The sequence below is a fragment of the Carlito syrichta genome, unplaced genomic scaffold (genome assembly GCF_000164805.1).
Source record: "Carlito syrichta isolate Samal-C Ts95f unplaced genomic scaffold, Tarsius_syrichta-2.0.1 Scaffold316004, whole genome shotgun sequence".
Classification (NCBI taxonomy): Eukaryota; Metazoa; Chordata; class Mammalia; order Primates; family Tarsiidae; genus Carlito; species Carlito syrichta.
In genome coordinates, this window is record NW_007260100.1 from 1202878 (window position 1) to 1223041 (window position 20164).

Sequence of the window (20164 nt, forward strand, 5' to 3'; positions counted from 1 at the left end):
GGGTTTGAGACCAGCCTGGGCAACATGGTGAGACCTCGTCTCTACAATAAATAAAAAACCTAGCTGGATGTGGTAGTGCGGGCCTGTAGTTCCAGCTACCAGGAAGGCTGAGGCGGGAGGATTGGCTGAGCCTAGCAGGTCGAGGCTGCAGTGGCCGGGAGTGTGCCACTTCCCTCCAGCCTAGGTGACAGAGTGAGACTCTGACTCAAAAAACCAAACCAAACCAAAACAAAAACACACAAAAAAACAGAAAAGCTCCCACAGTGAGAGGGGACCCGAGGGGGTTGCCCAAGTCCACTTCTTAAACACATTTTTATGAAATGGAAGAAAGTCAGTGTAACTGAAGCATAAGGAGCAAGAGTGGCAGTGGTGCAATTTGGGGTTGGAGAGGTAGGCAGGGGACAGATTCAGCAGGGCCTTGTAAGCCTTGGTGACAATTTAGTTAGTGATAATGTAAGAACAATAGAAAGCCATTCAAGAGAATGACAGTGATCAGATTTGGGGTTTGAAAAGATCACTCTGTCTACTTTATAGAGAATCTGCCTAAAAGGGGAGAAAGGAGAATACACAAGAAGACAAGTTAGGAAGCCATTTGCGGTAGTCTAGGGAGAAGAAAATGGTGGCTTGGACTAGGGTGGTGTCAATGGAGGTGGAATGAAGTTACTAAATGCCAGATGTATTAACAAAGTAAATTAATAAACCTTCTTGAAGAATCAGATTTGAAGAGTGAATAAGGTGGTGTCCAAGATGATGTTTAGTCTTGGCTTAAGCAACTGGAGGGTGGAAGAGCAGTTTTTATAAATATGTGTCTGTGTAGGGTGGAAAGTTGGGGAGTACAATGACAGTGTTGTGGGCTGGCTCTAGATTTTAGTTTTAAACTAAAGTTTGTAAAGTGCTTAGTAGAATGCTTTATTATACTATTACAGCGTCATAATAATTATAGCTTACACTTATTGAACATGTACTTGTGCTAGGCACTGTTCTATGTGCTGCACATATATTAAGTCACTTAGACATCAATAAATGATAATGTTTATGATTCCATAATTATCATTATCATTATTGCAATATATAGTGCCTGTCTTTCTAGACAGAGTTAGTTAACACAAGCAATTTCTTTCTAGCCAATACTCCTTTTCATAGACTTAGAGTATAGGCACATTTTTCAGAGAAATTACAATGCAATTGATGAGATTATAGACATCTTTAGTGCTTTTCTAATCCTGAGGGACTCAGCGTTTGCCATGTGTGTAAAAACTGTACTCAGATTTGGCACTTTAGCCTGTGTGTTCTTTCCTATTAACTTCATCCTTTTAAAGTTATATTTGATATCATGTCCAAATTTTTGTGGTTGTTTACTAAAGTCACATATGTACTAACTAGTGCATTCTTGCTCAACCTAGGACAAAGAGTTCCATAGGGTTAAAAATGAAATCTTAACTTTTTGGAATGTCTACTCAACTAAGACCAATCTGGCAGTATTTTTAATTTTTAAAAAAATTCAGTTTTATAAACTGAAGGCAGAAAGCCTCTTAGCGCTTTCCTCTTACCAACATACGGACAAATTGGAGGTCTCAAAATGTTTACATACAACTCATTTAGGGGGACGTCATGGAACTTGTCTACTCTGCTGAAATAATCAAGATATAAGAAGCTTGCATAGGTATTGGACATTGATTCCAATTGGCAGGTTGCATGTTGATGTCATTTATGATTGTCAGGACCATCTTTGCTTTATTTGGAAATAGATCTGAATTTTCCTATTAAGATAAGGAGAAAAAGACAATGTTATTTTTATTACATAAGAAAACACAACCAGCAGATATTCATTACACTGAATTTTAGGTGGAAACATGGGCAAAATAAAACAAAAAGTGGCATTAGAGATGGTCTTTAGATTTTCTTGGAGACATGGAACATGAATGCATAGATTACTATAAGGGCTCGTTTGTTTTCAAGATCTGTTGCAGTAATCTCAGAACTCTAAATTGTGTCAAGGGTAATGAAACAGAAAAGCAGGCATGACTAAAATAACTAACACACTGAAGTGATAATTGAGACTTGAGATACAATACAGTCCAGGGAGCTCAACTCAGGCTTGCTAGCCACATTCGCCCCATTTATAAAACAATCAGGAAAAACCTACTCTAATGAGGGATTGCCAAAGAAGACACTTGTTGGGATTTATATGCAAGGGAAGCTCCTAGATTCACAGAGGAGAAGATGATACAGGAAGCTGAGTAACTATAGCTGCCAAAAAAACAGGATAAATAGCAACTCACAATTGGACTCTTTGCAATATACAGCAATAGGAAAAGCTGTCTTATTCTCTTCCTGATGGCAGTGGCACCTTGAAGCTATCCACAACACCAAGGGAGAAAGTCGATGGAGCCCAAGAGGCAGCCTATGCCCTTGCTCTGAGGTTGATTTGCCCAGTCAGGCAAATACACGTGGGAGGTTTGACTTTGTCATTCACACTGGTCCAGATGGTGCTGTCCAAAGCCAGAATCTCTGGGCCACCGGAGCAGCATGGAGAAGCTTTCAGCTCCTCCTGAATCAAATTCTGGCTCTTACAGCAGGCAAGTCGTGGAAGAGTGCCAAACTTTTTCAGCCAAAAAGCTACTGAGTTCTCTTTCTTTCTTACTTTCATCCAAGTCGTCTCTTGAAATATTAGAGTTGTAAAATGTGAGTTAAAAACACACTTTTTTTTTCATTTTAAAGACTATTTCTGACACCTTGAATCATGACATCACCAGAAATTAGGTTTTAAAATAAAGGAAGCACTTCATTTACATTTTTCTTCAGATAGCAGTTGGTTTAGAAATGAATGCCTGTGTTGGAAATGCAGAGTACAGCTTGCAAATGATTTTCTTTAACTGATAAGCCTATCACAATGTTACATGGCTTGCCAACTGATACTGGCTGAGTCCTGTTGCTGGAATAGGGTTTACAAGTGACCCTTCTACATCACACCATAAGGGTTTCAATTCACAACTTTCAGAACTGCCTTTGCTTTCCTTGTGATCTTATGTACTTCATATTATGTCCGGATGATCATTTCTGCCAGACAATAAACTCCCTTGAGGGCAGGGGCTGTGCCTTAGTCATTTTTGTATCCCTCTACTCTCCCTCCTCCCAACCCAACTTAGTGCTTTACAGAGTAAACACTATAAAATGTTTGCTGAAAGTAGGTAAAATTTTATTCCAGTCACTTATTTCATCCTTTAAGGCAACTCAATTTTTTTTTAATCCCACATTACAAGCTAAGAGAGTTAAGTGTTTTTCTGTAGTGGTGTCCTAAGAGCTTTCTTAAAAACAAAATCCTGTAAACCAGATAGAGAAGGAATAGAAAAAGTGCTATCAAATGGTTCAGGCTGGTGCCTAATTTTCATTAAGTTCATTGCTACATTCTCTTTTAACTACCCCAACATCTTTAAGGTCTAAACTTTTGAGGCAAGACTCACTGTCTTGGTTGGGAAGAAACATTATTGCTACTATTATTTATTTATTTATTTATTTGAGTTGAAGTTTCACTCTGTTGTCCGGACTGGAGTGCAGTGGCTGCTCCCGGTCACCGCAGCCTCGACCTGCTGGGCTCTGGCGATCCTTCAGCCTCAGCCTTCCAAGTAGCTGGAACTATAGGCGCGCGCTACCACGCCTGGCCCATTTTGATTTATTGTAGACATGAGGTCTCGCCAAGTTGCCCAGGCGGGTCTCGAACCCGCGGGCTCAGGCAATCCATTCATCTCAGCCTCCCAAAGGTGCGGGATTACAGGCTGAGCCACCGAGCCCGGCTTGCTACTATTATTTAATTTATCAAAATTAAATAATAAAATGTTTATCATTTTTTTAGACATCATCATTATGCTGAGAAACTCCACAAGTCATATAAGCTTTTCTTTAGCCAAGATTCATATGTCACCTCCTTCAAGAAGCCTTCAGTGATTGTCCTGGCCTGTTTATTTTTTTTTTATTTCTTTTTCTCTTCTCTAACAGTTTATAGCACTGTACCACATACTTTAGCATTTAATATACTTCTAGGATTGTAAACTCCTGAGGCCTGATCTGTCTACCTTTTTTATTCCCCTAACATCTCTTAACATGGGGATAGATTCTATAGTAACCAATACTTTATTTATGTGACCCTGGAGCCTATATTCTGAACCTACCATCTCTATCATGCACCAATTCCTCTGATAATTCTATTTGGATGACCTCATATTATCTCCAATTCAACATACCTAAAATTGATCTCACATATTTCCTCAAACCTAGCTTCCCTTCTTTGTTCATTAGTTTCTTTGGGCCACCTAGGCCTTAAATGTCATTGTAACCTTTGACTCTCCTCCTCCTTCTTTTTCCTTTACAATCCAATCATATCTCTGGAACACTTGCCACTCATTTTTTCTTTTCCTTTTCTGTCTTCTGCCAATTTCCTAATCCATCCTTTATTATCTCACACTTTGTCTTAAGTCTCAACTTTACACCCTAAAATCATCTCTGCACCACCTGATTTATTTTCCCAAAACTCTGTGACAATATGTCTTTCTTGTTCAGAATTTAGCTTACAATTGCCCTTCATATGACTTTGTTACTGCCCTCAAAGTTGAAGACCAAACTCCTTGGCCTGGTGTCCAATATGGCCCATATCTAGCCTGAGACAACTTTTCTAAATATATCTCATGATTCTACCATAAGAACCAAATGTATCTAATCAGTGTTCCTAAAATGTGTTCTGCATTTTTCCTTGTTTGTACTTTTGTTTCTGCTGTTCATTCTGTTAGGAATTCATCTTCCTCTCTTCTATTGTAATTATTGGAGTTGGATGCAACTCCAGAGTTGAACACAATGTTTGGCACAATAATAACTTATTGAATGAATGTATGGACTCAAGTACCACTTCACCTAGAAATCACTCTTGCTTACTTTGGCCCCTAATGATTTTTGTCTTTTTTTAGGGTTTATATTATACCAATCAACTCTACTAGTAATTTGGCACTTGGCAAATTTTTCTTATCTTGTTTAATTTGAATATGTCTTTCTAACTGGCTGTCTTCTAAACTACTTTTGGACAAGCACTTTATCTGTTACATTTTGCACCTCTCACTCAGCCAAGCACAAAAATCACACATGCAGTCAGTTGACAATATACATGCTGTCTTTGTTCATTTATTGTTGTTATAAAAGAATACCTGGAGTGGTAATTTATAAAGAAAAGGGGTTTATTTAGCTTATGGTTCTGTTGGCTAGAAGGTTCAAGACTGAGCATCTGGTGAGGGCCTCAGGCTGCTTCCATTCATGGAGGAAGGTGAAGGGAAGCAAGTGTGTGCAGAGGTTGCATGATGAGATGGGCAGGGGAGGGGGCCAGGCTCTTTTTAACAACCAGCTCTCACAGAAAGGAATAGAAAAGAAATCACTACCTCTGTCCCCCAGGGAAAGCATAATTTGTTCATGAGGGATGAGCCTCCTTTACCCAAACAGTTCTCAGTAGGCCCTACCTTCAAGATTGGGGATCAAATTTCAAATCTGGGGATCAAATTTGGAGGGAAAAACATCTGAACTATAATACCTGTGTAGATTACCCACAGGTACTCAGCAAATCACTGTTGCCAAATCAAATATGGAAGTAAGGATAATAATAATGACTGAAGCTTTTTAGTCTTCTTGCCTCCTGTTAATTGATTCACCCCTATCCTTTAGCGTCTGTATATTTTTAAAGTCAAAATGGATAATATTTAACATTTTGGGGGGTGAACTTTTCCAGACATTTGAGGTAACAGGCTTCTGATATAATATTATGTGACTATCTTTAAATTATATATGATGGAATATATTAAAGTTTACACTACTGGGAACACCAACAGCAACAGCAACAACAATAACATTACAATATAGTTGACCCTGCACTTAAGACACCTTTGATGAATGAACAACGCATCTATTTGATCATGTTCAAATCAATTGTCAAATGGTAAAAAAACAAAGAAATCAACCCCACCAAGTCTACATGCCATGCAAATCATAACAGCATAACATGTCCAAGCTTTGCAATTATTTATCTGAACAAAAAGAGAAACATATAGTTAACTCCTAAAATGCTTCGTCTGCATTTTGGAAAGGTCAAGATGGATGGCAACACCACAGCTCATATATAGCTAAGGAGACACAGTTTCAAGATATCTATTCAGTTTTCACTTTGGAACCAGATGTTATTAATTTCAGTAAGTACTTATGCCCTGTGAACAATTAGAAATATCAGTAAGACTAAGTCAGGAAGTGTGATTCTATATTCAGGGAGAGCCCAGTAAGGAGATGGAAAGCAAAACAATGTATTGCAAACCTTTTAGAACAGGTGATCCCCAGTACGCAATTCCTATTATTTTTATAGATCCCTAAGAAACAGCTTAGCTGATGCAAAGAACAATAATAAAGGTATAGTGTGGCAAAGTTTAGGGACTCCAAGTCTCCCAGAATATGGAGTCCTAGAATTCTTGCTTTATAATTTAAATAGATGTGTATCTGTGCATATGTGTGCCTATGTGTGAGTAGTTTGCATGCTTGTAATAAAAAAAAGAAAGAAAAGAAAAAGAGCAAAAAGGTTTTAGTTGTTGTGCATTTGGTTGTAAATAACATAGATTCACTAAAATTATCATGAATGAAAAAGAGAAATTTATTATAAGAAATACAATTATCTCAAGAAAACCCAGGATCAAAAGGAAAGTTTTCACCTCATGAGTAACTGGAAACAATGACTGGAAAGCTTTCAAGAAACTGGGCAGCTTCTCTCTTTTTCAACTCTCTCTCTCTCTACTTTCATGATATCAGCAAATACAAAAACATAGCCTTCAAATTTCTATGTTCTCAGTTTAACCAAACAGCAGAGGCTGAATCACATTCTTTGCATCACAAATCCAAATTCCTAGAGGAATCTGATTTGTACATCTTGAGATAAAGTTTTACTTTCATCTGAACAGCTATGGCTTAGGGGAGAGCCCAGAAGAAAAATCAGCCCAGCTTAGGTCAAAGGTTTCCACATGTCCAATCATCTTTGATTCAGAGGAAGAGGTGGTATCAGTTACATGGAACTTACACAGCACCTGGGATCTATTCCTGTTTGGGAGATGGTAGGAAATGAAATCATGGGATTGACAGACACCCTAAAATATAAGTCTGATGGATAGGAATGAAGGATAGAAAATAAGGGAGAGAGACGAGAAAAGCAGAGAGTGGAAGAAATTTACCTATCTTAGTGTTATACAGTCATTTAGCTTTGAAATATTTAATACACAATCCAGGGCAATTACTATTCCTCATTATTTTATTATTTATTGTTGCTATTCTGCTTATATTATCTGATAAGACTTTTTAAAACTCCATACCCTAATGATTAATGTATAATTATAATTCAGTGGCAGTTTATTACACACATAATCTAATTTTCATCCTAAATAAAACATTTAAATGAAAACCTAAATAAGTCTTTTATATTCTCATTAACACAATATGTAAACATCAAGACAGTGCCTAGAATCCTGTATGCAATGCCCTACTTTGGTGAGGCAGAGTTTATCAATTAGAATACAATTGCGCTGCATTTTTTAAAGTGTCCATATCCATTAGCTGGAATTGAAATGGTATATTTATAAGATTAAATAGATTTGCATAGAGTACTGTAGCATTTATGTTTCACCATACCCGTGTTTGAAAATGTTTACTTTTCCTTCAGACTCATTACAAGTGTATTTTTAATTAACTGAATTGCTGCATCTTTTGTTTCTTTTAATAATGTCCTTGGAGAGGTCACTATGAATTTTGACACTAGGTATTGAATTTTACCAGCTCCCTCATTCTTATGGGGCAGTTAAACTATCTGGCCTGACATGGGTCAGGTAACTGTGACCTGTGGGAACAGAGGGGCTGTGAACCTGGAAAAAGTTAGATTGGTAGGAGTTAGTAGAAAAAATAAAAAGTTAGGGAGAAGGGTTTTACATTATAAAATACATTCAAATGTAAGCATGCATCGAAAAGAGGGCAGATATGCAAATAAGATTTGTTTTTGGAGGCACTGTGAGGGTGAGAAGTGGTTGCACTGAAACACTCTATTCATCATAACCAGGTTGTTGTTATGGAAAAAGTCCTGGACTGGGTTTTAGCTTACAATGATATGTTTATAGTCTGTGTGACTCTGGGCAATTAACTTATAGCTCTTGAGCCCCAGTTTCCTCATTGACAAAATGAGAAAGTTGGACAAAATGGTCTCTAAGGTACCTTTTAACAATTTGATCCCATGACCTAAGATGATTCATAGAACTGTAATTCTCAATTCTGCTAATTCATGCAATTTTACCCTGTCAGGGACTGGTATCAACAATTGATGTAATCCTATGATATCTATAAAAAGACTGTTTAGTTTGCATATCTCCTTTCTTTTCCCTAAGGTTGCATATCTTGTTCATGTTGCCCTGGCTTCTCCTTGGTGATGAGAAAGGAATTTCATTTGCAGGAAGAAGCTGAGGGAGGCTGGGTGCCTTCTGATGAATGGGAAGCCACGGGAAGGGTAGCAGCCTGGAAAAGTACAGCTCCACCCCTTTCTTTTTGGCACTATCTCACTGGGCAGTAATGGTGTTAAAACAGAGACTAGCATAATACAAGTTTGACAATTGGGCAGGAAAGAATGCAAACTAAAGATGATGGGGTTATCAGGCAGCATCCTCTTCATTCCATCTCAGGCAAGCTTCAGGATAGAAGAAAAGGTTAAAAGTGTGTGGCAATTTGTAATTTGGAGATAGAAGAATTCATTTTCTAATAGGAAAGCCACATTATATATAAAAAAGAAACTTTTATTAAAGCAGTTCCACCAGAGTGACTCTGATTAAGAAGTAGAGCAATTTTCATCATGTAAATTATGTTTTAAAATTAGATTTAAATAACATAGTAATACTTTTATTCATGTTATCCACCATTTAAAAGAAATAAATAGTTTGGTTAACTCTGCATTTTCACAAGGTGAAATTCCATCACAATCCTTGAGTAATTGAAACTGTGGTGATTTCTAGAACCATCCAATTATAGGAATTCAGTGCAATTATTTTTCTAATAAAGTTAGCTTCACTTACATGTGTCTGTCATTTCCTGTTGATGTGAGAATATTTTAAAAATCTTTTTTCTGATGAATCCTGGATATTATTGTACCTGTAGAGAGATATTTATTGATACTGTCAGATAAATGTAGAGCCCATAAAAGAAAGCATGATTATAAATTTTAATATGTCTATTTATCTTTGTTTTTCTGTCAGCATCAATAAACAATTGTGAATGTTTTTCAGTAACCTATTGACCATAATGCATTGAGTGGAAGTCTGTAATTTTAAAAATAATTTAATTGAAATGTGAATGCAGATATATTCTATTTAGATAGTAATGCTATAGTAAAGATGGGATTAAATTGGACTGACTCCACTTCGCATTCTAACAATTATGTCCTTCCTTATATTGAGAGAATGAAAGTTGAGGTAATTCAGGCCAATGTGATTGTAAGGCTTTGCACTCTATTTATCTTTAACTATAGTTTTAGGATCAGAGAAAAGTATGAGCATCAGAAAAATGTAAAATCCAATTAATTATTTTTTATTATTTATTTATTTTTGAGTTGGAGTCTCACTCCGTCGCCCAGACTGGAGTGTAGTGGCCGCTCCCGGCCACCGCAGCCTCGACCTGCTGGGCTCCGGCGATCCTTCCTCCTCAGCCTTCCAAGTAGCTGGAACTACAGGCGCACACTACCATGCCCGGCTAATGTTTTGATTTTATTGTAGAGATGAGGTCTCGCCAAGTTGCCCAGGCGGGTCTCAAACCCGTGGGCTCAGGCAATTCACTCACCTTGGCCTCCCAAAGCGAGGGATTACAGGCTGAGCCACCGAGCCTGGCCCCAATTAATTATTTAACTGATCCTTCTACAGGCATTTTTCCAGTGAGCCCACAGACTTGAGGATACTGAGATTAATTGACCTGGTCTAAACTCTTATGGAGGTCACAGTTCCAGAATTAGTCTCTGCATAATGCAGAATAGTAAAATTACAAAATTAACCAGAAGAGACTGGATATGTTGGGATTGGCAGTGAAGTGAGTGGAGGAGGGTGGGGGCATAGGAATAACTTGTGACAATTCCCACCTCAGCAAAGTCAGCTTAGTGACTGAGGTTCACAATCAATGAAAGATCTCTTGGGAAAATGGTTCCTTTCTCTTGGAGTCTCCTGCTCCCTTTAACTGTAAGGAGTTAATTCGCTTTATCTCTCAGGAGTAAGAGATGAACAAAAAGTAAAGTGGAACTTGGAAAGAAAAAGAGAAAAATAAATCAATTTACTTAAGCCTCAAACCATGCTTTTAAACCATGGACCCCTGTGTAGAGTTATTATAGGTCTAATTTTGCTATACTGTATATCTAAAGGTTTGGATCACTTTTAGTTTAATGACAAAATCTACGTTTTAAAAGGTCAACCAATGAATTAAACATGCGCATGGTAGATTTTTGCATTGCTCTACCATTTCAAAGACACAATCCAGTGGAGAAGGCAATGTACCTGATGTAAAATAAAATCAGGCTTTGTTATCTAGCAGACTTTATAGAAAATGTATATAGCTTAAAAGGAGAAAAAAGTGAACTCTATTTTCTAGGAGTAAATGTAAGATGTTATACAATCATGAAAGAGTTGTCCTTAAAGCAAAGTATACAGTTAAGTGTGACAAAAATTAGGGGTACAAGTGTGTGGGATTATTGAAACAAACAGAAACACACTGGTGGGTAAATTAAATACAGTTCTGTGAACTGGAGCCCATTGTGCAGTTGGAGGAGTGTGTGTGAGGAAGATTGGCTCCTGCTGAGTGTGTTGTAGAGCGGACACAGAGAGAAGTCTTGACAACAGGTCAAAGAAACCAGAATTGTGGAAAACATTAGGTTGTAAAGGTCTAACAAAGAAATGATTTTCAGCAAATCATCTGTTGGTGACCAAGAACATGAGGAGAGTTTGTTTGAACAATGTCAGGTGGTTTGAAAATATGGCATAATGTCAGAACAGCTTCAGGTATTATACAATATTAAGGAAAGGATTTCAGTGAGATACCACATAATCTGGTAAAGGGCTCTCTTTGCTATAACATCCTTGTTAATGATCAAGGGACATTCATTACGTTGATAACTGACAGCGGATGACATTTTATTTACTACAAACACCACAAAGAAGAAAGAATTGCCGGGTTAAAAACATGGTAGAGGACGGGCTCAGTGGCTCAGCCTGTAATCCCAGCGCTTTGGGAGGCCGAGGTGAGTGGATTGCCTATGCTTGCGGTTTCGAGACCTGCCTGGGCAACTTGGCGAGACCTCATCTCTACAATAAATCAAAAAATCAGCCGGGCGTGGTAGCGCATGCCTGTAATTCCAGCTACTTAGAAGCTGAAGCGGAAGGATCGCTGGAGCCCAGCAGGTCGAGGCTGCGGTGGCTGCGAGCATGCCACTGCACTCCAGTCTGGGTGATGGAGTGAGACTCCAACTCAAGGAAAAAAAACAAACAAACATGGTAGAAAGACAAAGAGCAGGGCCTAACCTGGACACATCTGGAATGAATACCATGCATGGGAATAGAATGCTTATAGACACTGAGTGGTAAAGAAATAAATATAAGTAATATCTTCCTCTACCTGGCCCTTTCCAATTCCATTTCTGAGCAGCACCAGTAGCAATAACAGCATCAATAGCCAAAACAATCACAGCAATAAAAAAGATTTAAGAATGGCTTATTTAAATATGCAGAAGGGCAACATTAAGTGCAAGAAATATAAAGTCCAAATAGCAAACCCACAACATGAAAGTATTTGAGAATGTATATGCAAAAGTCGTTGTTTCTAAAACAGTGCTTGGAGCAGAGGGCTGGTCTATGACACAAAATATGTAAAATCAAGGGAGGCCTTTCATTAGCATTGATAAGAAGTGTTTAAGAGAAGATTAACAGAGGGGATTATCTGGATTTATGTTGCTGTTTTTCAAGAGGTCAGAGAGTGAATTCAACTAGCAGGAATGGTCCATTCCCCCAAATAGGCCTTACCAATGGCAGGATTATCAGCCATTTTCACCTCATTTGTGCTAGAGTCAGCAATGAAGAGATTTCCCCCTTTCACAAGCATGCTATTTTAATCACCACAGTCTAAATTACCCACTGAGAACAGATCCCTGTCCTCAGAGAGTTAACATTCCAATATGGCCACCTTAAGGGGGAAAACACTTCAGCTGCATTTTGTAGTACATACACAGTAACAGACAAATAGTTTACAATGTCCGATTCCTTGAGCAGAAGAGTGTGGGCAATGAAGAATGGATTTCCCAGGGCAAACTGGTACTCTTTCTTTGAGGTAAAGTGCTCATATGTTGAAAGTAATTTACCTCTTCCAGGAAGACCATTTTGCTCTCTGAAGGAATAATTTAGTTCAAAAGGGTACCAATTCAGTATCATTAAGTCTTTCAGGAGCTACATTTTTTATTATAAGCAAATCCTGGAGAAGGTAATTTGCCTCAATTAGATGATCATTTTGAATCCAGGAGAGAGTATATTTTACTTACCTTACTCATAGCCATCAATTTTCTTTTGATTGCCCAGGTGTGTATGGAAATGTGTTATGTATTATATACAAGCTTAATAAAATAAGACCCAATCCCTTGTTCTAAGTAGCATATGTTCAGCAGCATCTTAGCACGTGTTCCAGTTACTGGAAAACATGGATTAAGTCCTCAGAACTTACATCCTGGTCTGTTGAGGATATACAAAACATGATTCTTCATTAAAAAGAATTTATAAAGTTTTTATTTTTGACAGGACGGCGCCTAGGGTAGACAATAGATGAGAGCTGGCCTAACTTTCATGGATGTGGTAAGGACTGACTTTTAACGGCTATGAAAGTATTTTAAATATTAAGCCTTATGGAACCACTAATTACATTTATTATTTAAAGGGCATAATGGGAAGAAATAAAACTAAGAAAAATTTTGGGAAAATAACTAGAATTAGTGCCTAATAAGCAGCTTTTTTGATGGCTAAAGAGTAAGTGAAGTTTACTGGTAGAAAAATCTATTACTGCAGTGACTTAAAGTGGGAATACAGGAAATGTGCTGAAGGAAAGTGAAAATCATTAGGGCGCTGCAATTTCAACATTAGACAGTGACCAGCTGGCCACCCTCTTGGCTCCTTAGTTCATAACCTGTCAATAAATCTTACATTAATCGACACTTATTGTGCTTTGCCTATAGAACGATCCAAGTAGCTGTGTATTTTTTCCCCAGTCTTTCTTGCTTAGAGTGTATCACTGCATTTCAGCTGCAAATTGGAAGGAATACTGCTTTGTTTGCTTATGACCCAAGTCACTTGTCAAAGCTATTTTAGACTTTCATACATTGCAAATCTGTAAGAAAGGTGCTATAAGAATTGAGATGCTAGTCAAAAAGACTGAATTGTTTCAAAGCAAGGAATTTTGGTTTTATTACTTAGCTATGCATTATACCTAAGATATTTCCTACTCTAAGAAACAGAATTGGCTTCGGATAACTGACAACCTAATACCTTACTACTACCACAACGAAGTCACAACTAGCTATATTTTAATTTGACCTTGTTTAGTCCATGCAAACTCTTATATGTATTTAGGAAGCTAGATGAAGAGAAACGTCTTTTTGATATCTGATTTAAAAAAAAATATTTCACTCTATGGGACCATATACTTTGGCAACAATTATTTTGGTACCTTAACCACAAGTGTTAATTTTTTTCATGTTAGTCTTTATAAGGTAATGTTAACAATCTTTAAATGTTTTCTTTAAGCACTGTTAGCAATCTACTTGCTGATCACAGAACATGTTTATTATCTGGAAACAGGGAATAAATAAAATAAATCAAACCTAATTTCAGTACTTCTTTCATGAAAAAGACCAAAGACCTGTAACTTAGCAATCTTGGCATTGAAAGATACTTTATTAATTTACTCGTGTATCTGATTTCTTGGCAGTTCTAACTGAACTTGAGTTTAAAATACAGTGTTAATTCTTGTTATTTGTGGTGGTTCTGTTTTATAAAGTACTAAACCATTGCTCCTAGGGAAAATGCAAGGTTCCTGCAAACCTCTGGTCACATTTTTGTTAGCCAATCAATATGTAACCTTGTTTTATGTATGTTTCTGTTTAATACGCCTTATGTAATATACTTTGTTATTTAATTAACGTTGGACTCGTGGCCAATGCCACTACAACTTATGCCTGAATGATTCTCGTTAACACATAGATTTTTTTTTGGTAAGAAACATCACAGTTTTCTTGCAGTTAGGAGCACTTGACAGTAATACTTCAGCACAACTTTTGAGGACCATTTTAAACAGCAAAATTACCTCAGAAAAAGCACATAAAATGTGAAAAATTAGCACCAAATAGACCACAAAAGGGACACAGGCTTATAGTATGACAGCTGAAATAAGAAGGCAGAGTGTCACGTTCATGATCTCAGCTGAGAACACGCATGTTGGATGACTCAAATTTTTCACCACACTGTGCATATTTGTTTATAACCATAAAAACAGCACAAATGTTGATTTGGGGACTACAAATACATTTCAGCAAGGAGATAAATTCATAAGTTTGAATTGACTGTACCTATTATGCAGTAACTATTTTTATATTTCTTATTTTAAAAATGAATGAAAAGGTATTTTGCCCTTGCAAAGACTAAATTGTTTAGAGATCCATAGACTTTGACTTAGCACTTAAGTTTTAAATTTTGCCCTTGGCCATTTAGCTCAGTAAATTAATGTTTAAAAAGCTTGGTTTTCTTAAATGTAGTCAAGCATTATAGTTATTTCAGTGGCCATATTCAGAAGCTCAGTAGCAGAAAGATTGTAAATCACAAAAATACATGGGAAGGCAATAACAGGAAGAGAAATCAAAAAACAAAAATACATGTTCTCAGTGATACAGTCTCAGTATTATAGTAAGCATAAAGAGTTGAGATGTGCTTAATTAACACTTGTTGATGGAATTTAACAATTTCAATTTAAGTTTACAGTTTATAATTGAAAATAGTATGAGAAGAAGGATGGAAATGTTTATTTGAAGACAATAGTATCTTTAAGTCCATGTTAAGTCCATGACATACTCTGATGCCATTATTTAGATCATGCTTTATATAACCTCAGTTCTGAAGTACCTAGTATTGGCCAATATTTAAGACACAAACATTTGATTACCCATACAATAAAAATGGCTTAACAGACATTTTGTAAAGTATGATCTGTGGCAATGTATTATTTTGTATTGCCAAGAGAGCATTCACTTTGAATTGAAAGGAAGTGAGAAGAAAATAGAGAATGACTTATGCATGGTGCTTTTAAGTTCATGACAGAAATAGCTCTAGCAATATGTGGTCACTCAAAAAAGTTCAAAGGGGCTGATGAATAAGTTTGGGAGGCAAGGAGAGGAAATATAAAGCTAAGATAACACTTCAATCAAAATTTGTAAAATAAAAACAGATTATTGTATAAAAATTGCTGTACAAGAAGCAGGAAAAGCAAAGCTTGAATGTTTAAAAACAAAATAATAGAATTGGACTGGCATATATGAACGTCTAAAGTCACATTAATCAGCCAGTTGTTATGAGAATAGATTGAAGTGTGCATTATTACTTTCTACATGGGTGAATTCAAACATCAGCTGGAAAGAGATGACAGTGACTTGATCTGTCTCTTATCATGACTTTATCATATGAAACTGTGTAACCTCTCTCCTGTCTTGTGTTTTTGTCTTCAGTCTGTGGCTTCTTACAACAGGTTTATCTTCTAGGCCACATTTATGAAAAAGGAAAGAAATTGAAGAAAAAGAAAAAAAAATCAAGCTTTTAAAAAGGATGCCAATTTTGTCTAGAAGCTAAGTCATTACAGAGATAACAGGATTTAAAAACTTGTCTGAATTTCTTTTAATATATTTAAAAAGCGTACTTTCTATAACTGAGATGATCCCTATGAAGAGGAAAAATGACTTTCAGTACATCACATTGTGACATAATACATTTTTCTGGAATTTTTTTTGATACGAGTCATTAAGATGTATAAGGCCAAGCCAGAAACATGGTTTTGTCTGATAAGATATGTCAAGATGCACAAGCCCAGACAATGAGGGAGAATAGTTGTCACTTGAGAGAAGCTAGGGAGAAAAGGCAAAGGCTTTTTTTTAAAAAAAAACTATCTCTCACGAGACACTAGGATTTTAGAAAATTGATTAGTGAATTAGTTCCCAGGGATGTCCTTGGTTAGAGTGTCTATCTTAAAGGGATTCTTTAGTTTCATGTTAATTAATGAGCCTTACTTCTGAGTTGTGAGGAAAGACTTCTATTCTCTTGTGGGCCTTTCTGTATTATAACAACTGCATAGAAAGTAACAACTCAGGGTTCCCTCATAGAGAAGAATTTGTGTTAAAATACAGGCCACCACGATAAATCCCAAATGGTTTTCCACAGGTTTCAAAGTTCTGATAGAACACTGAAGTCCCTCTTGAAATATAATTATGGATAGCTAGCATTTATTGAGCACTCACTATGCACCAGGCATTATGTTAACAACTTTATACATACTAGTTTGTTTAATTCTCACAATAGCCTTATAAGGTAGGTGCTCTTGTTATCCCTATCGTACATGAGTAAAGTCAGGCAAAAAGAGATTAAATAACTTGCCCAAGGGTATGCTGGAAGGAAGTAGTGAAGCCATAGTTCAACACTAGTTGATATTATACATTAACATAATAGTCATGAATCATAGTATCTAACTATTTGCTTTGAAAGGTTGTAAAAGATTAGTTCTAAGTACAGATAAATTTTAAGGTGAGTGAGTGAGCCAGGGGTTATGGAATGCTCTAGAGAATGAAGAGTGTCAATGTGGAGGACCCTGGAAAGTCAAGAGGAATGATAAGGATACTCAGAACTGAGACCCAAAGGGAAGAAAGGGGGCACTCAAAAGAAAGCTTCTAAAGGTATAACTTTCATATCTTCACAATTTTGGCAAGGCCAAGTTTTAATGATTACCACCAGTATTGAAATATTGATATGCCTTAACATTTAGAATAGGTACAGTTCAGCAAAACTGGTTGTAAAATAAAATTGTACCCCATCTTTGGATTCTCTTCTACCATAGGAGATAGTGGAGATATTAAAGGAATTTTAACATGTGGGCAAGGTACAGGGTAGCTTCTTGCTATTGTGGCTCCCTGGTTTGGGTGTGACTATTATGCCAACAAGTAGCTAAAGTAAGATTCAGGTAAGGTGCCCCTCAGACTAGAATCTTCTATACTGCTACACCTTAAACAAGATCCCAAGATTTACCCGCAACTGGGCTAATTAATTAGATTGAAACTATCTTAGTAACCTACTTTGTTTAAGATAGAGAATTGTGATATAACTATATTAGTAAATGAGAGCTTCATGATTTTGTAACTGTGAGGGCTTACTTAAGACGTAGTAGTCAATTTTACTTTTTTATTAGTTTCATAGGGTTAATATTCACCTATGTAACGTAGTAGTTAATTTTACTTTTTTATTAGTTTCATAGGGTTAATATTCACCTATGTAATTGCTTCACAAGATACGGTAGCATACCATACATAGATACACATACCCACAAACATGTGCATATGCATGCACATATGTGTACATACATGAGCATACATACATCTTTGCTTCTATTCCAAAGTACTCTGTAACTATAAGGTAGGTCAATTTACTTTTAAGCTGGTAATAGGTGGTATGAAAAGTTAGTATTTTCACATGTTAATTTTGATTGGTGTAACCCAATAATTTAAGATATTAATAGGTCATAAAATTTCTTTTTACTTTGAGGTAAAGTTTCTTCACTACAGGATGACTGATGTTTTAAACTAATTTTCATTTAAATAGGTGTAATAAGCCTTGAGCCTTGGCAGTTTTTTTTTTTTTTTTTTTTTAGTAGAATCATAGACACCCAGAATTGGAAGAAACCTTAAGGGGAGGTCAGAATAATTACCCTTTTCATGATTCCATTTTCTCTACAACATCCCACCAAAAACACTCAGACAGTTTCTCTATCTCTGTCTGCCTCTCTCTCTTTCATTCTTTTCTAAATTCATTTATTCAGATTATTGAGTGCCTATTATGTGCCAGATCATGTCTACATGATACAGATAGAAAATAAGATACTGTCATTGATTTTCAGAAACTCACAGTTTGGCAGAGTAGACAGATATGCAAGCAGAAAATTGTACTACAGTGGGACAATAATAGGAAAAAAAAGAATGTAAAAGGGATGGTACAGAGGAAAGAATAATGAACTCTTGTGTGTGGCTGTGGTGAGGTGGGGCAGGGCTCAGTAAAGGTTTTCCAGAGGAAAAAAATGCCAGATCTGGGTCTTGATGAGTGAGGTTTGCTAAGAGAACAAATGGGTAGTAAGGTGGAAAGAGCAGGAAGAACAGCCTAGTGTAAAGGCAGAGGGATTAAAGAGCCTGGGATGTTAGAAGCATTGCAAGTAGTTTGTCATGGTTTGTTATTGCTGGAGCAAGGTATGGAACAGAGAAGCTAGATTGTGAAGAACCTTGTCTGCCTGATTAGAAGACCAGGCTTCATTCTGAGGGTTGTGGGGAGTCATTAATAGGTTTTAAGTAACCTGTCACTATTTATCAAAAGTGTGTTTTAGGACTTAACTTTGAATTTATTAATTTCTTTTTTTAAAAAAATTTTTATCTTATTTTAAAGATGTGAGGTACAATTCAGGGTTAGTTATACAAATGTTCATAATGCAGGTACCTTTGCTAATGAGGTGTGTCCCCTTTTATAGAGAACTAAAATCTTTCTCACTACATCTTTGACCTTGTAGTTTTCATTCTCCTACTGGGGAATTGTACAGAATAAATTAAACTGCATTCTTCTGCATATGTCACACTGAAATATTTAACAGTTTTGATTGTGTTCTAATGGGTCTTTTCTGTATTAAACAAGTTATTTTAACCACTGATCTTCACGGAATAGTTTGCCTGAAGAAAGAGAGTGTGAGGTGTTTACCCACTGCCTCTTGTTTCCAGTTAATTACTTGCAGGTTGCATTTGGGCTGTGAAGACTTCTGAGGCATTGATTAAGGCTCTAATACAAGGGTTAGACAGTTGTACAGCAAGCATTTGAGGTGGACATAGCCAGCATGGGATGGATCTAAGCTCACATGGAACTGTCTGATGCAGGCTGCAGCTGAATTCAGAGGTGGGCCAAGGAAATGTGACATGAGGCATCAGAGGCAAATGCAACAGTAAAGGTAAAGATTAAGCTGTTTTGACAAAGCGATCCCAAAACACAGTGGCCTAAATAACACAGAAGTTTATTTCTTAAGTAAAGTCTGGCTAGTCTAGAATGGTGGGGCATTTCTGCTTGACAGGGTCATTCAGGGACAGAGGCTTCTTCCATTCTACTGCTCTGCCTTCTCTTAGGGCATTTCCTAGACTGCATGGTCAAAACTGGATTGCTGGCACATCTGTGTCCTATCACACAGAAAGGAGAGAAAAGAAGAAGTCCAGTGCAAACAATTTCCTTTTAAGCAACTGAGACAGAAATTGGACACATCCTTTAACTCTTATTCCATTGGGAAGAACTTAATAATATGTTGACATTGTCTGCTAGGGAAGACTTGGAATGTTGTCTCTAGCTGATAAGCTATATGTGTAGTAAGAAGGGGAGAGAGGAATTGCGGGGTGGGGGGAGGGGTTCTTAGCAACAGCATAACTGCTCTCATATTAAATTTGCTGTCCCATAAAACCAGTCAATTTTATATGTTTTTGAATTCAAATTTAAATCAGTCCTGAAGTTGCGAACAAATCCAACAAGTTCAAAAAGAACAAAGCCATGCCAAAATCAGTGCTTTCTGCAAGCAGCTAAAGGATCATTTTGTTGGTCTCAATTGATAATGGTGTAGGGTGATTCTCCTATTGCTATCAGTCTTATTAAGGGTTGTTGGGTCACGCAGAATGGGCTGAGAAGAAAGATACTCTCCTCAACAGAGGACCACACCATTTTCTGTTCGGTAGTTACTCTCCATTTCTATTGTTGGGGATTAAATTTCATTATAATTTCAGATTTGA